At 36.4% G+C, this 21,213-nt stretch overlaps 1 long non-coding RNA gene across 2 annotated transcripts in view; it reads right to left on the reverse strand.

Annotated features, from left to right (window-relative positions):
• LOC138151780 (uncharacterized) overlaps positions 1-20,756 on the reverse strand; it is a 31,906-nt gene extending 11,150 nt beyond the window's left edge. For both annotated transcript variants that reach the window (XR_011165913.1, XR_011165914.1), the window contains exon 1: positions 20,600-20,756. This is a non-coding gene — a long non-coding RNA (uncharacterized lncRNA). The remainder of the gene's footprint in view (positions 1-20,599) is intronic.
• Positions 20,757-21,213: the final 457 nt, after the last annotated feature.

A 21,213-nucleotide genomic window follows, 5' to 3' on the forward strand; every position in this document is an offset into this window, starting at 1 on the left:
TTTCCACATATAATACATTAAAATGAATGTTGTTTTAACTTACAAATATTTTGTAGAGAGGTAATGAAGACCAGACTATGATTTATTGATGGGCAAAAATGGCACAAAGGTTATTATCTTTTTCAGTCCTGTGTAACCAGTCCAGTCCTTGTTATTTGTGTAGAACAAAAGAGACTGATGTAGGGAAGTTGCTTCTTGTATGTGTGAAAGTAAAGACCTGAGATTACTTTCCATGTAAAGCAGATCATGATAAGAACTAAGAACTAAAATAGGTTAATGACCATATGTCAATTAGAATTGAACTGATGGAATAAGAAGAGGCAATAGAGGAAAAATTAGCTCAGATAGCTGAAATTATCTTAATTGGAGAATTAGCAAACTTTTGGTGCAGCTTGGCTAAAGAGTTTTTCAGATAACTGCCTGATAGAGGTATAACATTCTATTAGGAAGGGGCTCACAAAGCACAGTGATCCTTAATGAATGGTGGGTCAAGTCACAAGTGGTACTGATAGCTTCTCTGCTGCAGTCTAAAGCTGAAGTTCAGGAAGACACTGAATAAACTATAGCCTTCTTTCATAAGGTAGAGACTTGCAAAGTACTGCATCCCACAGTGTATGGCAAGCATATTACTATGTAGCCTGGAAAAAGATTTGCAAAGCTTTGTATATGTTAACTCCTTTGATCCTTATTGATAGCTGATTAGCTGAGAACAACCAACAGCAAAGAAACAAATTTAACAGGGAGGTGTAGAAAGTGATACTGGATGGGAGCCCGCCTAGCAAGGAACATTATGATGATATCATCAAAAGTCTTAGATATATCTCTGAAGCTCAGAGTGCTAAGTTGCCCTTACACACGAGTTCTCTGGCCACATGTCTTCCCTACATCTGTGCTTCTCCACAAAGATGTCATACAATATGTATGTTTCATGTATGTATGGCCCACATGTTGACTCCACCGAAAAGTCTATTTGCAGGACAGTTATAAGAGGAAATACCATGTTGTTATTTTCATTATTATTGTCATACTATTTCATTAAATGCTTTTATGTGGAAATATATCCTCTAGTTGATTAGTAAAAGTAAATATACCAATAGAAACTTTCAAGCTATGGTTTGGGGAAGAATCTTATTCACAAAGTATCTTTTAGTAGTTTTCTACACAGTTCATGAATGAAAGGGGCCACATATATATGAAAATAGATGTTACTTTTGTTTAAGGGCAAAGTTTATCTTTCACTCAAATGTGACATAAACAGAGTAAGTTGTATGTTTTCCAATTAAATCATGTTACATGAGAAAGATAAAATAGCAGCCACTTAAAATATCAGACTTAAAATACTGCCTCATTTGAGAAGGCTAGCTCTGAAAGTAGTATCCTGCTTTATGTCCTTAAATTCAGAGCAGGGATGGACTTTGGGAGCTGAAAGGCTGCTACAGAAGAAGCTATCCTGGTCTCCCATCAATGAAACTGGAAAAACTTCACGAGAAATTAATGATATAAACCTACAGTACTCAGTTTTGGTGGCAGTATGGAGAAAGAGTGTGGCATTCTTGGGAGTAATCTCACCTCCTTAAAATGTGTGTTTCATGGGGACTAAAACTTCTTTTCATGAGAGAAATAAAAATTTGAGAATACTTTCCATAAAGTGAAGACAGGAAAGAGAGATTTCTATCTCTTCAGAGTTCGATTCCAACTTTTAAATATTCCTGGGTTCCATAAATAAATGCTATATTTGTACTCATGGAGGAATTATGTCCTGGAAATAAGTTTTCAAGATTTTAAAGTTGTGAAGCATCTGTCTGTGCTCAAAATTGCTTCTATAGTCAGTGACCTTACATATATGCATATATATGTATATATATATGTATATATATTAGACATATTCACAGAGCCCTAATTTGGTTGAAGTAACCAGGGCTTTGAGGCAAGCTAGATGGTTCAGTGGATAAAGTGCTGGGCCTGGAGTCAGGAATACCTGAGTTTGAATCTGGTCTCAGATATTTACTAGGTGTTTGACTCTGGGCAAGTCACTTAACCTCTGTTTGCCTAATACACTGAAGAAGGAAATAACAAACCACTCCATATCATTGCCAAGACAACCGTATATGGTCATAAAGGATTGGACATGATTGAATGACTGAACAAAAAACAGGATTTTGCCTCAAGGAGCTGAGATTAGAAGGTACGGATAGTACTTGTAGTCCCTTGTCAGCATTTAGCAAGAATAACTAATAAAAATATTAATTTACCAGGTGGTATGCTGGAGTAAATTGTCTGCCATCCTTTCCCTGGGTAAGCTCACCCATCATCATCCCCAGGAGAGGCTTTATCCCAGTGTCTCTGGGTCTCTGTCTCCCTTTCCCCTCAGTTAAGAATGTTTTTCATGGTGCTTGTCATGGACATAGTTTGTAGTGCTTGTCTCTTGTGTAAAATTCCTATTTACATTTCTTTTTTATTTCTTTTTTTTCCCTTTTTAATGAGTATTTCTATTTATTTATTTTTTATGAATCAAGATTGTAGATTTCATATACTTGTTGAATCAAAATCACCTTTGTCTTTACAGTATGTTATAGGATACAGCCTGAGTTGAAAACCAAGAAACTAGAAAAGAAAGTGATTGTTACAGAAATTACTATATTAAAACCTGTTAGACATTCTCTTTAAAAGTATAATTTTCTTCTTGTCATTCTTGGTATTCCTTCTAAAGGAAAAAAAAAAACTTTTATCCCAAGCAAAAATCACAAAAAGTAGAATTTGTCTATGCTAGAATTTAATTATAACATGGCTTATAATAGTAATTACATGATCTAGTTTTGGAGATATTACAAGTGGTTTGGAAATAAGGCTAGTTTTAAATTCAGAAGACCTGGATTCCAATCCTGGCTCTGCCATTTACTATGTTGTAACCTTTGGAAAGATAATTCTCTTTGGTCGTCTGTTTACTCATCTGTAAAGTCAGAGGTGGGTGGGGCAGCTAGGTGGTGCAGTGAATAGAGCACAGGCCCTGGAGTGGAGTCAGGAGGACCTGAGTTCGAATTTGACCTCAGACACTGAACACAAAACTAGCCGTGTGACCTTGGGCAAGTCACTTAACCTCAATTGCCCTCCAAAAAGCAAAAAGTCAGAGGGTGGGGCCAGATAACTTCCTAGGTCCCTTTTATCCCTAAATGATGATAGTCTGCCTCCTGAAATATAAACTTACATATCAAAGTCTGATGTCATGTGATTTGTCTATGGGTTAATTGTTAAACCTGTCCTTTAATACAACCATTTTCAAAAGGGTTTTTTTCTGCATTCAGTTTTTAAACTGGTGAATGCTAAGGTCATGATGGGTCTAATATATCCTTAAAACCCCAGATAGTGCTTGACTCTTGTTTATAGTCTCATAAGAAATTTATTAGTTCTTTTTAATGAGTGCTGCCTATTCAGTTATTTGGGATTTCCTCAAGACAGAAACAACAAACATCAAGAACCCCCTAAATCATATATTACCTGATCACCTTAGAGATTTTATGCAATTACAGGGAATCAGTGTGTAACCCAAAGTAAATGGGGGATAGAAACTGAGAGCAGATCTGTTATTATCCCCATTTTACAGTTGAGAAAACTGAAACAAAGGCTAAGTAACTTGTCCAGGGTCACAAAGCTAGTAAATGTCTGAGGGTGGATTTTAACTCAAGTCATTCTGACTCCAAGCCTAGTTCCTGACCTTGGTCCTTGAAGAAGAATAACCAACAAAATAGTTTTAAAATTAGCAAAGGACTTTCAATATATCTTCTCCTTTGTTCCTCACTCCAAATCTATAAGGTATAGAATTAGGGAATCTGGGTGTGGGACTATGTCAGGAAGACCTGAGTTTTAATCCTGTTTCAGACATTTACTAGCTGTGTGAAACTGGGCAAATCACTTGACCTATCTGTGTCTCACTTTTTTCATCTATAAAACGGGGCAATAATAGCACCTACCTCTTAGGGTTGCTGTGAGAATTAACCGAATTAACCTGTAAAGCACTAGCAAACATTAAAGTGCAATAGAAACACCAACTATTATATATTTAGCTATTCTTATGCCCATTTTGCAGATGTGGAAACTGAGATTCAGAGAGGCTAATTGATTTGTCTGGGGTCACATATCTAGTGTTTTAAGAAGGGATTTGATCCAAGTCTTCTTGACTCTAAGTCATGCTAGGAAAATGAATGGGATTATACCAATGCTGTATTGTGAAATAATGTATATAAACAAATCAATGTGGGACTGACTAGATGGTGTCACCAGGCAGTCTAAAAACTTAAAATTATAAGTAGCTTAAAGGAAGTCATTTACTTCCATGTCAGCAAACCTAAGATATCTCTCTCTTCAGTGAATAGGGGAGTAGTTCTGGGAGACAAGGTAGAAAGGAAATAGAAAAAGAGATACAAATAAAACAGTATGGAGCATACTCTTCCCATTGCCCTCTACCCTGATGATGAGATTATACTATTTCACAACTATATATTTTAAGACTATCCTGAAGTCATTTTTGTAGGTTGTAGATCAGACTTATGGAACTCTAAATCATAATTTTTGTCCATTTTAGTGGTAAGGAGCCAACATCCCTGTCACTTTTGTATGCATTATAAGAAGAATGACCTTTATGTACCATAAGGAATATAATGTTCACATTGATTTATTTTTTATAAATAGGGGAATATTATGAAGAATTCCATTGGAGATTTATAGAAAGTGCAGTGGACTTTAAGAAAAAATCTTTCTTTTTGCTTCATAAAATGTTCTTCTTTCCTTTTCTTAAATTCTCTGTTTTCCCTTTAAGTTGATGCTGCCCTTCCTATCACCTCCCAGGCCTTTGTGTCAGAGAAATCATCTTTTCTTTCAGGTTAAGAAATCTGGACATGATTCCCTTTCAGAATTTATCAATGCCTGACTCCCTGAAGGGTCAGAAAGTTTGCCCTAGAGCAACACAGCTGGTCTCTCTGTCCTCTCACCCCTACCCAAGGGACAAATACACAGTTTCTATCATTCTCCCTGCTCAAGAGTAAAGGATTCCCCCATCCAAAGTCACCCATTCCAGTATTCTGCTAGAGACTATTGTGCCAACTTGTTTGTTCTTGACAAGATGAAATAGCTGCTACCTGAGATGGTCGAGGTTTGCGATAGCCAAGTCAAAAGATTCTTCCGTTTCTTTTGGCTAGTTTTGTGTTTTGAGCTGAACCTTTAGTTAACCAGCTGCTTCTTTTAACCTTCCTTACATTGTCCATCGTATGGATAAATCTGTTAGCTCTCTAGACCACACAAGTCAAAATGGTACTTGCAAATAACTCTTCTGCCCTCTGACTTCATTTTAATAGCCCTCTAAGGAAATAAGGTCGCAAGTTCACTGATGGCAGGAAAGACCTACTGGTGGCCTGAGCTATCCCAAACATTTACTGTATCATTCCTAATTCATAAAGAAACTACAGCAGCCTTTAGAGCCCAATGACTTTTCCATGTGTTTGATATTTTTGGTTCCAAATGCTGTCTTCTTATGGCCTCCAACATGTGTTTGAGAACTACCCAGTGGTCCCATATTAGGATAATTATTTTAACTGCTGTTTTGAAACATCACAGTGGTGTACCAAGAAACTTCCTACCCAGTAACCTGCACAGTTGGTTAAACAAAAATTGATCCCTAGTCAATCAAATGAATCTAATAAGTTGTAGATAAATACATGATTTCATCACCTACAGTATGCACATCCAAAGGGAAATAAGTGATCTCACTCAAGGTGTTGATGTCTCCCTGTAATAAATGGGTCAGCTGTACCTTCGTGCTAAGCAATAAATGACCTCACAAGGCGGACTGCTGTAATAAACTGAAACAATAAGAATGTGCAGGAAGGAAAATACTGCCCGTTGCGAGTATGACTACCCAGGAACATGTCTTAACAGCCACAGACATAAATTAGCCACTATAAATCTCATTGGTTGTTTCTTTCTTGACATCCATGTCCTGCCAAAATATTACATTCTTGAAAGGACTGTGTGAGTGGATGAAATGGTTTCTGTCCTTGGGAATGTGGAAGCCTTTATTTGTTTTGCTAAGAGACTTTTGAATATCCTCACGTTATACGTCAAACAGATGGCTAGGGTAAATGTTCCTGACCCATTTAAACTTTTTTTTTTCTTTTTAGCTTGGATTAAGGTCCAGTTTTTGCAGCTTGTATATAGTTAAACTTACTGGTCAACACCTGACAAAACTGTGAGCCTGGTAATGTTAAGGTTTAACGGTTGTATGGTGTGACTTTTAATGGCAGTGTTGAGGAAACTAAGATAAATTAAAACCTAATTGGGTACGTTAACAGCTTTAGCAGTCTACACATATGGACCCCAGGAGAACTCTTTGAAAGATGTTACAATTTAGCTCCTGTTCCCGGGCTTAGCAGCAGTATGTGACCTAAACAGTTGTCTTACTCATCTGTGACTCTCTCATCTGTTACTTGAGGTATCTTTTTAAGAAGTTGTCTATCCAATGAATATAAATAATACATTTCCTTTTCCTTCCTCTACTATGGCAGTGTATTGAGTATGAATTAGGGGTTGCCATTATGAACACAACACCCATACTGAATATTTTCTTTAGACAGAGACTTCCTCTATATTTGAAAGTAATTTCAGAATTTCTTGGTGTCTTATGATGTCATTCAATTCCACTTGCCCCATTCTAGTTTTCAAGGAGTTATTTTCTTCCTTGAGATTTTGTATCTCTTTTTCCAATTGGTTAAATTTCTTTTCACAATTTTCTTGGATTGTTTTTACTCCACCAACTTGTCAGAATTTCTAGCTTCCAACAAACCATGGCTCAAGTGCACCTCTTCTATAAGGTCTTTCTTGATCTTCCCAATTCTCTCTCTCTCTCTCTCTCTCTCTCTCTCTCTCTCTCTCTCTCTCTCTCTCTCTCTCTCTGTCTGTCTCTGTCTCTGTCTCTCTGTCTCTGTCTCTCTGTCTCTGTCTCTCTCTCCCCTCCTCTCCACTCTCTCCTCTCCCCTCCACTCTCTCCCTTTCCTCCCATCCCTTCTCCTCTCCTCTCCTCCCCTCCTCTCTCCTCTCCTTTCCTCTCCTCTCTTTCCCTCCTAATTTGTTCAAATTTAATACTTTTTATCTGTGTATATTGTGCCCTCCTGTAGGAATATAAGCTTTTTGAGGACAGGGATTGTTTCATTTCTGTTTTTCTCCTTAGCAACCAAGGTTAAAACTAGAAAATATTTGCAAAAGTCAAGAATCTCAAAGAGAGCTTCAAGATCTTTTAAAGTTAGCCAGTTATTTCCATGCTGATTAAGTAACCATATCTTGCCACCTCTATTTGTTTTGTAACATTAGAGCACCTGTCAGGCAAATGCCTCCTTGGATGCTTTACAATGAAAGCACAATTAGTTCCATCTTTTCCAAAAATCAGCTCCAGCCCTCACATTCATGAACATTCCAGCTCTCTTTTGCATTCTCTTGACTGTGATGGTAGAACAAGAAGAAAGAAGAAGAAAGTGTGAATGGAGTCATCTGAATGCATGCTTCAAAGTCACCATTCACTGGTTGGCAAAATTTCATTTTCATGTTGATATAAATAATTTTGGAAATAGAAATGTCAGCTGGATAGGGAGATGACAAAATATATACTTGAGAAAAAGTAGGGAGCAGAGAGTTCTTTATTAGTATTCTGGTTGCATTTACTTGCGGTAAGTCTTCTATTGTTAGTGAAAGTAAACTAGGGAATCTCACATCTGGCACAAGATTTGGCATCTCTGACCTCAGGGTTTCAGGGTTGAGGCCTCTGCAGATAAATGGAAAGATCCAAGGGTTTAGAATCAGAAAACCTATGCCTGAGTCTTTGCACTTCCACCTAGACTTCTGTGTTAGCATGTGCTGAATAGGGCAAGATAAAACTGAATCACATGAAATGTAATCCAGATCAATTAATCCCATGTTAAAAATCCCACGCTTTAAGGGTTTGCTAGGTAGATAGCACATTGAATGGATCTAGAGTAAGAAAGACCTCAGATCAGTCTAGTTTCAGACACTTACTAGCTGTAATACCCTGGACAAGTCACTTAAGCTCTGTCTGGCTCAGTTTCCTCATAAATAAAATAAGAATAATAATAGCATTGTACCACTTAGAATTATGAGGGTAAAATGAAATAACAGTGGTAAAGCACTTTGCAAACTAAGTGTACATAAGTGCTAATTATTTTTTATTATTATTGTATTATTAGCTCTAGTACAACACTTTCCAAGTCTTTTCCTCCAGTTACTGTGTGTTTATTTACTTTTAACCTTATTGATATCATTTTTTGTAACATTTTTATTTTTAAATATACTCCACTATTCCTTCCTCCTTAAACAAATAATTTAAAAAGAGAAAAAAATGCACACTTCAGCAAAACTAACCAATATGTTAGCCTGGTCTGGTAGTAGATGTGATATTCTATACTCATTGTCTTCCTTCTCAGAAAAGAAGAGAAGGTAGTACATAACTTTCATTTCTTCTGTAGCATCAGCTTTGGTCATTCTAGTTATGTTCAATTTAGTTTTTAGTTGTTTTTTCCATTTGCACTGTTGTATATATTGTTTTCCTTTTAAAAAAAAAACTTCATTTTGCATTCTTTGATTTCCCACGCTTCTCTGAATCATTCACAATCCTTCTTTCTTATAATAATATTCCACTAGATCCATGTCTCACCATTTATTCAGTTAATTCCAGTTATAAGCTTCTCTTTCATATTCATTTTTTGGCTGCTACAAAAATGCTACTCATATTTTATTGTATATTGATCTTTCTATTTTTAATATCCACTGGTTATCTATCTAGCGGTAGAATATATGACTAAATATGTGGAAACATTAATTCATTTGTTTTGAAAAGATGCATTTATTTTATTATATAAGTTTTATATATCATTATTGAGCACTATAGTACACATTATTATTATTATACAGGTATTTTGTATATATTACTTAGATGTGAATATGTTGTATGTGCTCAAATGTTGTATATGATCAAACAAGACCTTGAGGGTAGGGGCTCTCTTAACTTTGCTAAGCATTTAGCATAATATCTGGCAAGAGTTGACACAACAAATGCTTATTGATTGGGAATAGTGTTAAGTTTAGTTCTGGGCACCATTTTTAGGAAGGGAATTGAGAAGCCAAGGAATGTCCAAAGAAGGCACCCAGGATTGTATAGAATCTCAGGCTCATGGTATATGAGGATAAATTGAAGGAACTGTAGCTGCTTAGTCTGGAGAGCAGAGACTTGATGGGGGCATGATAGTAAAATCTTAAGTATTTTAAGTGCTGTCCATTGGAAGAATTGGATTGTTTTGTTTGACTCTTGTGGATAGAACTAAGATTAATTGGTAGAAGTAGTCAAAAGGTAGATTTTAGCTCAATAGAAGAAAACTTCCTAACAATTATAGGTCTTCAAAAGTGGAAGGGGCTGCCCCAAGAGATAGTGTATTCTCTGTCCCTAGGGGCTTTAGTCAAAGGCTGGATGACCACTCACTGGGATTAACAAAAATGGGAACGACAATCCCAACACTGTGTACCTCACAGGGTTATCATAAGACTCAAAGGAAAATCATAGTGATATAGTGGATAAAGTGTGGGACTTGGAATATGGAGACCTGGATTCACATCCTGTTAACAGCTGTGTGATTGTGGACAAATCACTTAGCTTCTCAAAGCCTCATTTCCCTCATCTATGAAATGGGAGGAATAATATTTTTATTACCTTTCCTGAAGAGTAATGAAGGAATTGCTTTATAAACATTAAAGAACCATACAAATGGGAATTATTTTTTAATGAGGGTCCATAGGATGTCTGTAAACCCTAAAGGTGTAGGCAAGTGTCAGCTGTTATGGTTCTCTTATTTACTAGAGAAGGGACTTGAAGACCTCTTTGTTTGCTGACCCCTGTTCACCTCTGATGGGAGAAGGGGAGAAAAGGGCTGGAATATGGGGAATGGAAAAGAATAGTGGTTTGATGCAACTTAACAACTCTGTTTCTGCATGTATCTCCTTAATAACGAACATTCTTGCAAGCTAGTTTTTAGAAATACTTTGTGAATTTCAGATTCAGGCCATTCTAATGCCATCAATTAAATTAAATTAAATTCAGCAAACATTTAATAAGTACTTTTTATTTTCCAGGCACTGTGCTAGGTGCAATTAAAGAGTACTTGTAAGGAAGTTATGTTCTATTATGTATAATTAAATCTTGGCTCTGCCTATGGGAGCTTGAACAAGTTGCTTAAACTCTATCAGACTAATTTTATTTATTTGTGAGGCAAGGTCCTCTGTGTCTAATTGGGAAAATAAGGCCTTCTAGATGAAAATAATTCTCTTTGGGAGTATTCCCATTAGCCAAAATATAAAGTTCTCTATATTCTCCATTAGATCGTGAGCTCCTTGAGGGACTGTCTTTTGCCTCTTTTTGTATTCTTAACTCTTAGCACAGTTCCTAGTACATAGCAGACACTTGATAAATGTTTATTGACTACTTGGACAGAATACAAATTCTCCAAAGAGTTGTTGAAAACTTTGGATGTTCTCAGTAGAAAAGATAGATAAAAGTCACACTTTAAGTGTGTATTTACAGACATAAAATCTTTTTTTGTGGGATGTAGGGAAAGTTATTTATATTATACTTCTCTATGAATTATTAAGGATGAAACACTCAATTTTGCTCATATAACCATAATTTCTTCCTACTGAATATGCATTTGTCTACCCACAACTGTTTTAAAGTATTCATTTGAACAAAGATACAACTATACAATCTTCTCTTCCCAATTTCCCAGTGCTTAGTGACTAATTGTGCTTTGATAAGGTGAATGGGAAGAGGATGGCTATTGTGTTTCATATATACACTAAGGACCTGTGATTTTGCCTACACAGGAACTCCTGGTATAGGGTCTCACTCTCCACCAAGGCCCAAATTTTCCTGAGACTCAGAAAGAATAAGAGATGTACCCATGCTTATACTGAAATCTCAGAGGTAGAATATGGACCTAGCTCTTTTTGGTTTTATTTAATCTAGCACTATATCTGCTATGCCCCTCTGCTATATGCCTTGTATATAGTTGGTGCTTAATGTGGCAGGTAAAAGATTAAATGAGGAAAACAAAGGTTTCCTCTTCTAAGCATATTAATTTATCCAGCAACATTTGCCAATTGCCCAACAAACCAGGAGCAAATCCCCTCAGCTTAGGCCTGGAGCCTGCATACAGGGGGAGACAGATTTTTATACAACGAAAAAAATAGTTAAACAAAGTCAATTAATTAAAAGGAAGCAACACATCATTAGGTAATCTGATTTCTGATTGGATGAAAGATTAGGGAATGTCCATGTTGGGAGGGCAACAATGAATTTCCCTGAATTCAGAAAAGGAGGTTCCCACTCAAGTACCTGTAAGCAATCAAAGGGAAATGGAAATGATAACTGATAAATAAGTATGGGGCCAGTTTTCAGATAAGACATGTAGGTTGCTTGAGTTTTACAACTGTCAGAAAATTCCTTGCATCAGTCTTTGGATCTGACTGGGTTTCTGGTCAGAATAACCTAGGTCCTGAATTGAGGATGTCTAAGTGGCATGTAGGGGTAGTACAACTTCACAGCCATGCAGGACTAGGTTCAAATAATGCAGTAAAATTTTCTCCCTATTCTCACAATTGAATAAAGTTTTTCCTTAGGACAGAAGTTGGACTAGACCCACAACTGAATAGAAAGGGAACTGAGCTAGCTCCAAGATTGAGTCACAATATGGAGTCAGCGTGGTTCACTCACTTCCCACAATTAACCACTTTATGTCCTGATCCCCTCAGCACTGTCATTAATAAATAGTTGTGGAGATGGCTACTGAATGTATTTATTTTATAACAAAGATTATATATAAAAAGAAAAACAAAGATTATAACAAATTTGGGCCCACGTGTTTGCTTGCAGTTGAGAAATATCTTTGGAATAATGAAGGAAGGTAAACAATTTGCTAGCACTTTAACGAAGATTTGTATACTTCCCCTCAATCATAACCTACTAAGATGTTTTCTTTGTCTGTGAGGTTACCTAAAGAAAAAGAGTAGGTTTCACTCCCTGGATCAAAGTAATATCCCTTATTCAATAGCAATAGATACCCCTTCCCCAATCCAATGTATGGAATTCATGGGATAATACTTTTTTTGTCTACTTTTGGCTATTTTTTAATGTATTGATTTTTTCTATCTCTATTTTTATTGAGCATATGCAACTTTGTGCATTTCAGATCTGAAAGAAATCCTTGTGTGAACAAAATTTTAGAATCATTGCTTTTTCTTAAGAATTGAAAAGAAGATTGGACACCACCTAGTTCCTCGTCCTTATTTGAAAGAAGATACTAAAATCCTAAGAGGTTTAGTGACTTGCTCAAAGCTACACTGCCAGTTAGTGGCAAAACCAAGAATAGAAACCAAGTCTACTTATTCCCAGACTGGTGATCTTTAGGCAACAGAGCAATGACTTTCCTTATACCCATATTTTTTTCCTTCTAAATTCAATAGAAACAATTGAGTAGGCACGTGCTATATTTTAAACATATGTTGTATGTCCTTCAATGCAAATATACATTATTAAATGAGTTTCCCTCTCTTCCTCCCAAATTTCTACCCCTATAACTTCAGAGGGTTTGGCATAGATTGCCCTCTGTATGGGAATTGACTTCCAGTTGCTGGGATTAGAAAGTCCCATAGTGTTGACCTTCCAATCACACTGGAAGGCCATTCTATTTACTCTGGCTTTGGGATGACAATTGGGTGGTGAAGTCCTATCTTTTTACTTTGGCTGCTGCCTGAGATTGGGTGTGGTTAGTTGGAAACACTGACTCTAGAATCTGTAGGGAATTATTTAGTATAACAATTTTGTGAGGCAGTGAAATCAATCCTCTTCTAATATTTTCCAGAGGAGAAAAGAAGAGGGAAAAATTATTTGTAGGGAAAATGTCATAATGGCAAACTCTATAAGTTTGAACCTGGGCAGGTTCTATATTATAACAGTACCCTTCAATCTAGCAGGTAGTATCTATCATAGTATGTGATACATGAGATATTACATGATGACTTCATTTTGGGAGGATTAGAAGGGCCCCAAATATGTGATTTTATTAATATAGGAAAATCTCTCTATTGATACAGATCATCAACATGACTGTTACTTAGGGAGTTGTGCATAGCTAGTATATTGTGGGGCAGACATGAAGCAGATCTTCTTGTCTCTAAGGCCTGCTTTCTATCCACTGTACCCGCAGTGCATGTAATTAATAGATTTTAAAATTGCAAGAGGAAGTGGTACAGAGTTTTTTTCCCTTGTTGGGGGTTGGGTGTCTTATTTGTAATTGGGCATAAATGTAACAAGCCTCTTATTATAACCTTTATTTGAGTTTATTGAGTAATGATAAAAAAGACCCTGTACCCTAGGATTTTATACTCTAAAAGGACAAAATAGACATGACAGACATCTCAGTTATATAGGCACATGCTAACAGTGAGTAATGCTAATCTGAATACTTAAAGATTCTTGATAATTTGCCATTTTTGTGGTAAGGAAGAGGGAGTGGGTAAAATATATTAGAATTGTCTATATAAGCAAGTAAGGGGAAATGGGCATCCCCCTCCCAATTCATCCAATAAAATGAAGAAATTGTACTGAATGATTCTTCAGGTCCTGTAAAGTACTAAAATCCTGTGGTCCCATGATCCTAGTGAGTGTGTATTTCAAGGATGGATATTTTAAGAATTCTATAAAAGATTGAAGCAAGAGTGAAACTATAGAGTAGGAGAGAGTAGGAGTGTACTTAAAGACACGTGTAGGTTGCATCTTATAAATATAAATCAGCTCAATCAGTTCTGTGGATCAGGATTATTTCTTTACTGATTATTTGCAATCAGGCTACATGATGTCATTCTATGCATACATTTCTGAAGCTGGACTCTTTCCATAACCTATTTCATAAAGGGCAAATGAGAAAACATATTCAAATTCATTGCAATGTTCATAGTGGAAGAAAATGTCCTGTATTTTCATAAACTCAATTAAAGGGCTGTCCTTTTATGCTTTCAAATATAAAGTAGGGTTTTTTGTTTTTGTTTTTTTTGTGAAAGAGGATTTACTTTCAACTGTTTTGAAGTCTTTACAAAACAATTAACAACTGACATCCATAGAGAGCTTTTGGTTTACAAAACACTTTACAAATAGTATTTTAATCATCACAACAATTCCTTGGGGAAGGTGGTGAAGGCATTGTTAGCCCTGTTTTAAAGAAGACCTTGAAGCTCAGAGTTCAGTGACTTTCCTATGAGCATATGTTTGGGAGAATTTGTAGGTCTCCCTTACTTCAGTTCTAATATACTTTTAAAAAGTAACAAAATGGTTTACAAAAGTAGTTTTATTTAGGTATAGCACAGGAAGGACATTCAACAAGGATATTCAATAAGGACAGCAAATTGATTCAGCAGACCCCAGCTTCCTAATGTAAGTCATTCTGTAAGTCTATGTTCAGAAGCCTTAGATAGGAGGTTGGTGCTCCTTGCAGTCTTTGGTAACTCAAGATAGAAGTCTGATGTACTTTCCATTACACTTTGATGCCTTTAATAGGAACTGTAGCATAAAAGGACAGAATTTATTAAGAACTGTTTAGATCCCAGTAAGTGGGTTTATATTTATTCTATTCTTCCACTCATTCATTCAACAAACTTATTAAGCATCTACTGTTAGGTGCTAGGGGAGATACAAAGTTTAAGGAAGATATAGTCTCTGTCTTCTTAAAGTTTATGGTCTAGTAGAAGGATAAGAAATAGCATATAAAAATAAAACACAGTCTTCCATGATCAGGGCATAGTTAAAAACACATAGCTATATGAGGTCCAAGGGTGCAGGCCTCTTTTGATCAAGGAAAATTTCATGAAAGAATAGGCATTTGAGTTTAAATACTTCAAATTCAATACCAATATTTAAAGAAAGAGAATGAGGAAATTCCACATCTTGAAAGTGATGTGATGCTCAGTGAAACTGAGGTCTAAGGTATGAATATGAAGGTGGCTGAAGTGGGAATGAGAAGATAATTGGGGTTGAAGAAAATGAGGACTTAATTGGTCATAATTAGAGAAGTCTTCAGTATCAACATTGGAGTCTCTGGGATTGATGAGTTGTAAAGGGAAACCATGAGCTAAGCACTAAAGTAATTGAGAAATTTGGGGCTATAACTTAGAAGTTGATAAATGACATCAAAAAAGAAAATGAGTGGTATAAATGGACTGTATGCAACTCAAAAGAGAAAAACAAACATTGGGTGTGGAATTAGTCCAAGAGAAGGGACACTGGCATGGCATGCTTATTAGGAAGAACATAACTGACAAATGACTTAAAGACTTGATTTAATCCAGAGAATTTTTTTCTTGTGAGTCAACAATTCTTAAAGGCTATCATAACATTGTTATAATGAGAAAATATATGTATCTTATGGGCTCTAGTCAATTTTCAAGCATTAGCAATTTTGATAAGCTTGAAAATGATGATGATATAAATTACAGATATTGTATACACATAATGCACTCATTCCACAATTTATTTGTGATCCTTGGTAATGATTCATTTTAGGAGAGGCGTGGAGGGGGCATAAGGAAATAAAAGTTTCACTATGAGAACTCATGCACTAAAGGAGGTAAATTATATTCAGAACTATCTCATGGATTAGAACAGTATAAGACTGCTAAGTTAATGTATTGGATAAACATTATGAGGTTTCACAGAGTGTTAGGGCTAGAAGCAATCTTAGAGATTATCTAAAAAGAGACTAGGCTGTTAGGGTAAAGTTGGACTTGAATTCAAGTCTTTGAGTTATAATTCCAGTCAGTGTCATTTTTATGACACCAACATTCTCCCATATTTAGCCATTCTTCTCTAGAGTCTGCATTTCTTGGCCAGGAGGCCAGAATGTGGTGAAAGGGGCAAATGTGCTAGTTTCATGTTGTTTCTACTCTGGCTCAGAGTGTCCCATGTGTCACAATTTTTTCACAGCTTTTAAAATAGTACCAAGCCTCATTGTTGTTCCTGATGTGACAGGCCTGAGTTTCTTACATAGATTCTGGTTTTCACATCACCATGCTACACAAAGTTGTTCATATATGGAATTTATAGAGCATTTAACAATTTACAAATACACATTTTATCTTATTAGCTTCAGTCCATACTCAATTGTTGGACATTGTTCTTAGTTCGAATGCATGACTTCCTTAGGTTCCTTTTTCTTTTATCTCAATCTACTTGCCTACCTACTTATTTTCTTGCCTAATACCCTACCCCCATCTCACATACATAAACACACGTCCTTGTAAAACAATTGGTCTGAAAATAGGCTGAGCCCTAAGATGAAATCTCTTTGAAAGGAAAACACACACACACACACACACACACACACATACAAAACCACATATTATATATAATGTATTTCAATATATCATATATGACAATACAAATATATATTTATATGATACATGTTATAAACATGTATAAACTGAATAAAGTTCTCATAATATGCTACTTTAGTTTTTTATGAGGTCAGTGTGGCATAGTGAAAATAGCTCTGGATTTGAAGTCAAAAGAGAAAAAAAGAGATTGGGATTCAAATTCTACCTCTAATACTTACCTGCTATATTACCCTGGGAAAGTCATTAGACTTTCTGAGCTTCAGTTTCATAATATGTAATATGGATATAATAATACTTGTAACACCTAGCTCATAGAATTTTTCATGAGGATCAAATGGGATGAATTATATAAAACAATTCATGGACCTTAAAATCCTTTATAGCTATCCACTACTATCATCATATAGTATAAGCTATAATTAGAGAAAGATATAGAGTTTATTTGGATGTATATATTGAACAGAAGTAGGGCCCCTAGTTAGAGTGGTTGGGTGAGGAATGAGCAGCAAAGTTGTCTTTGAGACCTGTGGGGTGTCACTTCAACTTGCCACAAAGTGTCTGGACAGCCAAGGGCAAGCTTGGGCTGCTTCTTCTAGGAGCCTCTGGCGTTACTGGCAGCTGCCTTTGTTCCTTGCTATGGAAACATTTTAGCAGGGAAGGTTAGTTAGAATGGTGCATTGTAACTGTAATGTGAGAGGGTCTGAGTTCATATTCTGCCCCTGCCACTTACTTGGGGCAAACTACTTCAACTCTCAGAGCCTTAGTTTCTTCATTTGTAGAATGAAGGGATTGAATTAAATGATCTCTAAGGCCTCTTCTATTTCTGAATCTATAATCATAATTTGATGAAGTTTAATCCTATCACTGTAGGCAATAACGATAACTGGCATTTGTACAGCTTTCGGATTTACAAAGTACTCTACACATGTTATTTCATTGACTCCTTACAGCAGCTCTCTGAAGAAGATTCTATTACTAGTCCCTTTTTACAGATGAGGAAATTGAGTTTCAGAGAGGTTATGTGAGGGTCACATGGTGTCACATTCAAACCCAGGCCTTCCTGATTGCAATTTTGGTGTTCTATGCTGCTTTGTTAAGATGCTGCATCATAATAAATGGAAGAGAAAACTGTGCCTCCCTGCTTCCTACTTAATACAGCTTAAATCTCCAATGTGCCTGTTGAGGAGAGCTTCCTAACCAGCATGTAGTATAGAATCTTAGTTTTGGAAGGATCCTTAGAGCATTCAAGAGTTTTTAACCTTTTTTGTGTCATAGATCTCTTGGCAATCTAATGAAGCTTATGGATCATTTTTTTCAAAATAAACTTTTTAAATGCATAAATTAAAATACATAGGATTACAAAGGAAACCAATTCTATTGAAACACATTTATCGAAACATTTAAAAAAAATCAAGGTAATAGATTTCTAGTTCTTCTCACCCTTCTCTTCATATTATAGATGAGGTAAGTGTAATGTATTTAATGGAAGTTGAAGATCTTCCCTGCCCATTTAGGCCTCACATGGAGCCTAACAAGAGAAGCTTGATTAGGGAGGCTTGTTTTTCAAGAAGGCCCATACCTTTTGTTATTTTTTAATTAGGCAGTGGGTCATGTGGATTGTGATACCCTCTGACCCTGGAGAAGTATATATATATACACACTATGAGGTTAGCATTTTACTTTGGGGCTCACTCATTTGAAGAGTGTTCATGTGGTTTAGCCAGATGAGACTATGGACAGCTGTTAAGGAGCCCTCTGGCATTGAAAACCCAGATGCTGGTGCTTCTCCCTCTGGTAACTGTGTATGTATATAATGGTCAGACAGTTTGATCTGTCTGTTGATCTATGATATATACGTTATTTGGTCAGAGCGTTAGAAGCCCTCTCTGTTGGTATTTATGCTATTATTTCTGCTTGGAATTTCTGTTTGTATTTTCTCTGAAGTTCAGGGTGCTGACTTTCTCCCCTGAAATTATATATATACACAAACACACACTACACACACACACATACACACATATACACATACACATAATAAAATATATATGAATTTTATACATACATATATGTATATGTGTGTACATATATATATATTTGATTAAACTAAGATTGTTGACCCCTTTTGAGTTGCTTTCCTTTAGAAAAGCAGATCAAAGAATGTGTGCTAGCAGCCCTCCTGTGTGCTAGTGTTATTGGTCTTACACCCCCGCAGCAGTTGCAAGTTGCTGTTACAAGTAAGTAAGACCCTGAAAGGTCCCTGGAGTCACATTCCCTATTTGTAATTTGGGGGAATTAGACTAAGATCACTTCTAGTCATAAATCCTATTATGCTATGATTTGTTCAAGGTCATATGTTGGGCTAAGTGCTAAGCTAGGATTAGCATCCAAGTGACCTGGAAACTAGGCAAATTCTATTTCCCAGACACCTAACTGCTCTCTTTAAACAGCACAACCTTCCTTTTTTTTTAATTAATTTGTTTGTTTACTTTTAGTTTACAAGACTCAATTCCACAATTCCTTGAGTTTCACATTTTGTCCCCTTCCCTCCCTTCCCCTCTCCCTTCCCATGGTGGCACACAACCTTCCTTCTTACAGGTGACTGCTTTGCATGCCCACTAAAGAAGACTACAACTGAACAAATCTTTGTCATATGGATCAATATGGACCCATTAATTCATGGTAGCATATGTATCAGTGGCAAGAAATACTGCAACAACAGAGGACCCTGAACTTAAAAAGGGGCAATGATGTGGGATATGTGATGAAGATAAAGTCTCCCATATGGCAAAACAACAGTATCAGCACAGGGAATCCTCAGTGCCTTTGTTTATGCTCCACAAGTATCAGACAAACATGAGAAAACATCCAGTACCTGCTGGTGTCATTATTGTCATTGTTTTGGATTCAGACATCAAATGAACCATAAAAGTTATGACTCTGGGGATCATGAAATAATAATGTGTGGATCTTCTTAATTTTTGTCTTTCAACTTTGCATTAGTCTTTTGTCATTACTTAACCTATGCATAGAAATTACTACTATTAGTAGTATATAATTACTATTGCTACTACATGCACACACATATCATATTTCAAATTTTTATAAAATTGTAATGTTTACTGAAGATTGTTAATATTAGGGTCAAGTTTGTTAGTGTTTCTAGATAATTCCTTGAGTCAATTAAGCATTACTTTCAAAAACAACCTTATCCACGGAATGGGTAAGAGAAGTGCTGTGTATTAGAAGTGTTCATTTATTCAGGTAACTAACATTTATGAAATACCTATTATGTGTTACAGAGAGAAATGCAAAAAAATAAAAGTCTGTTTTTAAGGAGCTCATATTCTTTTGTGTTTCAAGTATATAGTAAATTTAATGACAAACCTCTGACATTAACTTAAAAGTACTTTGGAAAATATTGGTAGCTTATACTTATTCTCTAATTATGGAATACTTATTTCAGTGAGACTATAATTTCTATGAGAGCAGAGAAAATATTTGAATCATATTTTCATCTCCCTTGGCATATATATAGCATGTACTTAAAGTGTTGAATGAATGTTTAACAGGATGATGAGATAAGCATAACCACATGACACTGCTAGAAGTGAATGAATGGATCTCTGTGCTTGTGAAGTATTTTATCTTATTTTGTTCTTAAAACAACTTTGTGAAGTAAGTGGTTTGAGTTATTATTTTGCCCACGAGAAAACTTAAACAGTAATAGATAGTCCATATTTTCTTATGCAAATTTCATCTGGGGGTGGAGCCAAGATGGCAGAGTAGAAGCAGGGACTTGCTTGAGATCTCCCCCAAACTCCTCTAAATACATGTAAAAAATGATTCTAAACAAATTCTAGAGCAACAGAACACACAAAATGACAGAGTGAAACAAATTTCCAGCCCAAGATAACCTGGAAGGTTGACAGGAAAGGCCTGTTGGACCAGTCTGAGAGAAGAGTGCAATCTAGTGTGGGCCACACCAACTGGGCCCCCCAGCAAACCCAGAGTAGGCCTCAAGGGACTGGCAGCTGTGGCAGTTTCCAGACTTCTCAACCCAAAGACAGCTTAGAAACCCATAAACACCAAAGACAGCTTAGGAGGTCAGTCATACCTGGGTGAGACAGGAAAGCAGTCTGACCCCAGCTTCAGGGCAGCAGCCACTGTGGCAATGGTTGCTTCAAGAACTCTCAGTCCATAGAAAGTAGAGGAATCAAGTGAATGATCAGAGATAGATCATAGGGATCTCTTAGCTGATGCTGAGGCAGGATTTTTTTGCTTTGACTGTGCTTGGATATGGGTTGTAGTCCTGGGTGGTGTTCCTGAGGCAAGGAAGAGTGTGGGCAAGGAGGAATGTTGCTTTGCTGGAGTTTGTGGCAGAGGTGTAGAGGGAATCCTCCTCATAGTTCCAAAGCAAAAAAGGGTGCTTGTGGTTACTCACAGACCAGAGCATAGGTCAGAAGAGGAGTAAACACTTCTCCTTTGATCATACCACCTTGGAAGAACTGAAAATTTATAGATCCCTAGAAATATCTCTGAAAGCAGCTTCACAAACCCCTTGAAGCTTGGGAGAGTATACCCCCCACACTGAAAGCAGAGTCCTGCCTTAACAAAGAGTTAAAAAGTCAAGTAATTGGCTGGGAAAATAACCAAACACTGGAAAAAATCAGACTATAGAATCTTACTTTAGTGACAAGGAGGGCAAAACATACATCCAGGAGACAACAG

Source organism: Petaurus breviceps, unplaced genomic scaffold, assembly GCF_028583685.1.
Source record: "Petaurus breviceps papuanus isolate PSGF00001 unplaced genomic scaffold, PetGlider_PUasm1.0 90919, whole genome shotgun sequence".
In the NCBI taxonomy this organism is placed as follows: domain Eukaryota; kingdom Metazoa; phylum Chordata; class Mammalia; order Diprotodontia; family Petauridae; genus Petaurus; species Petaurus breviceps.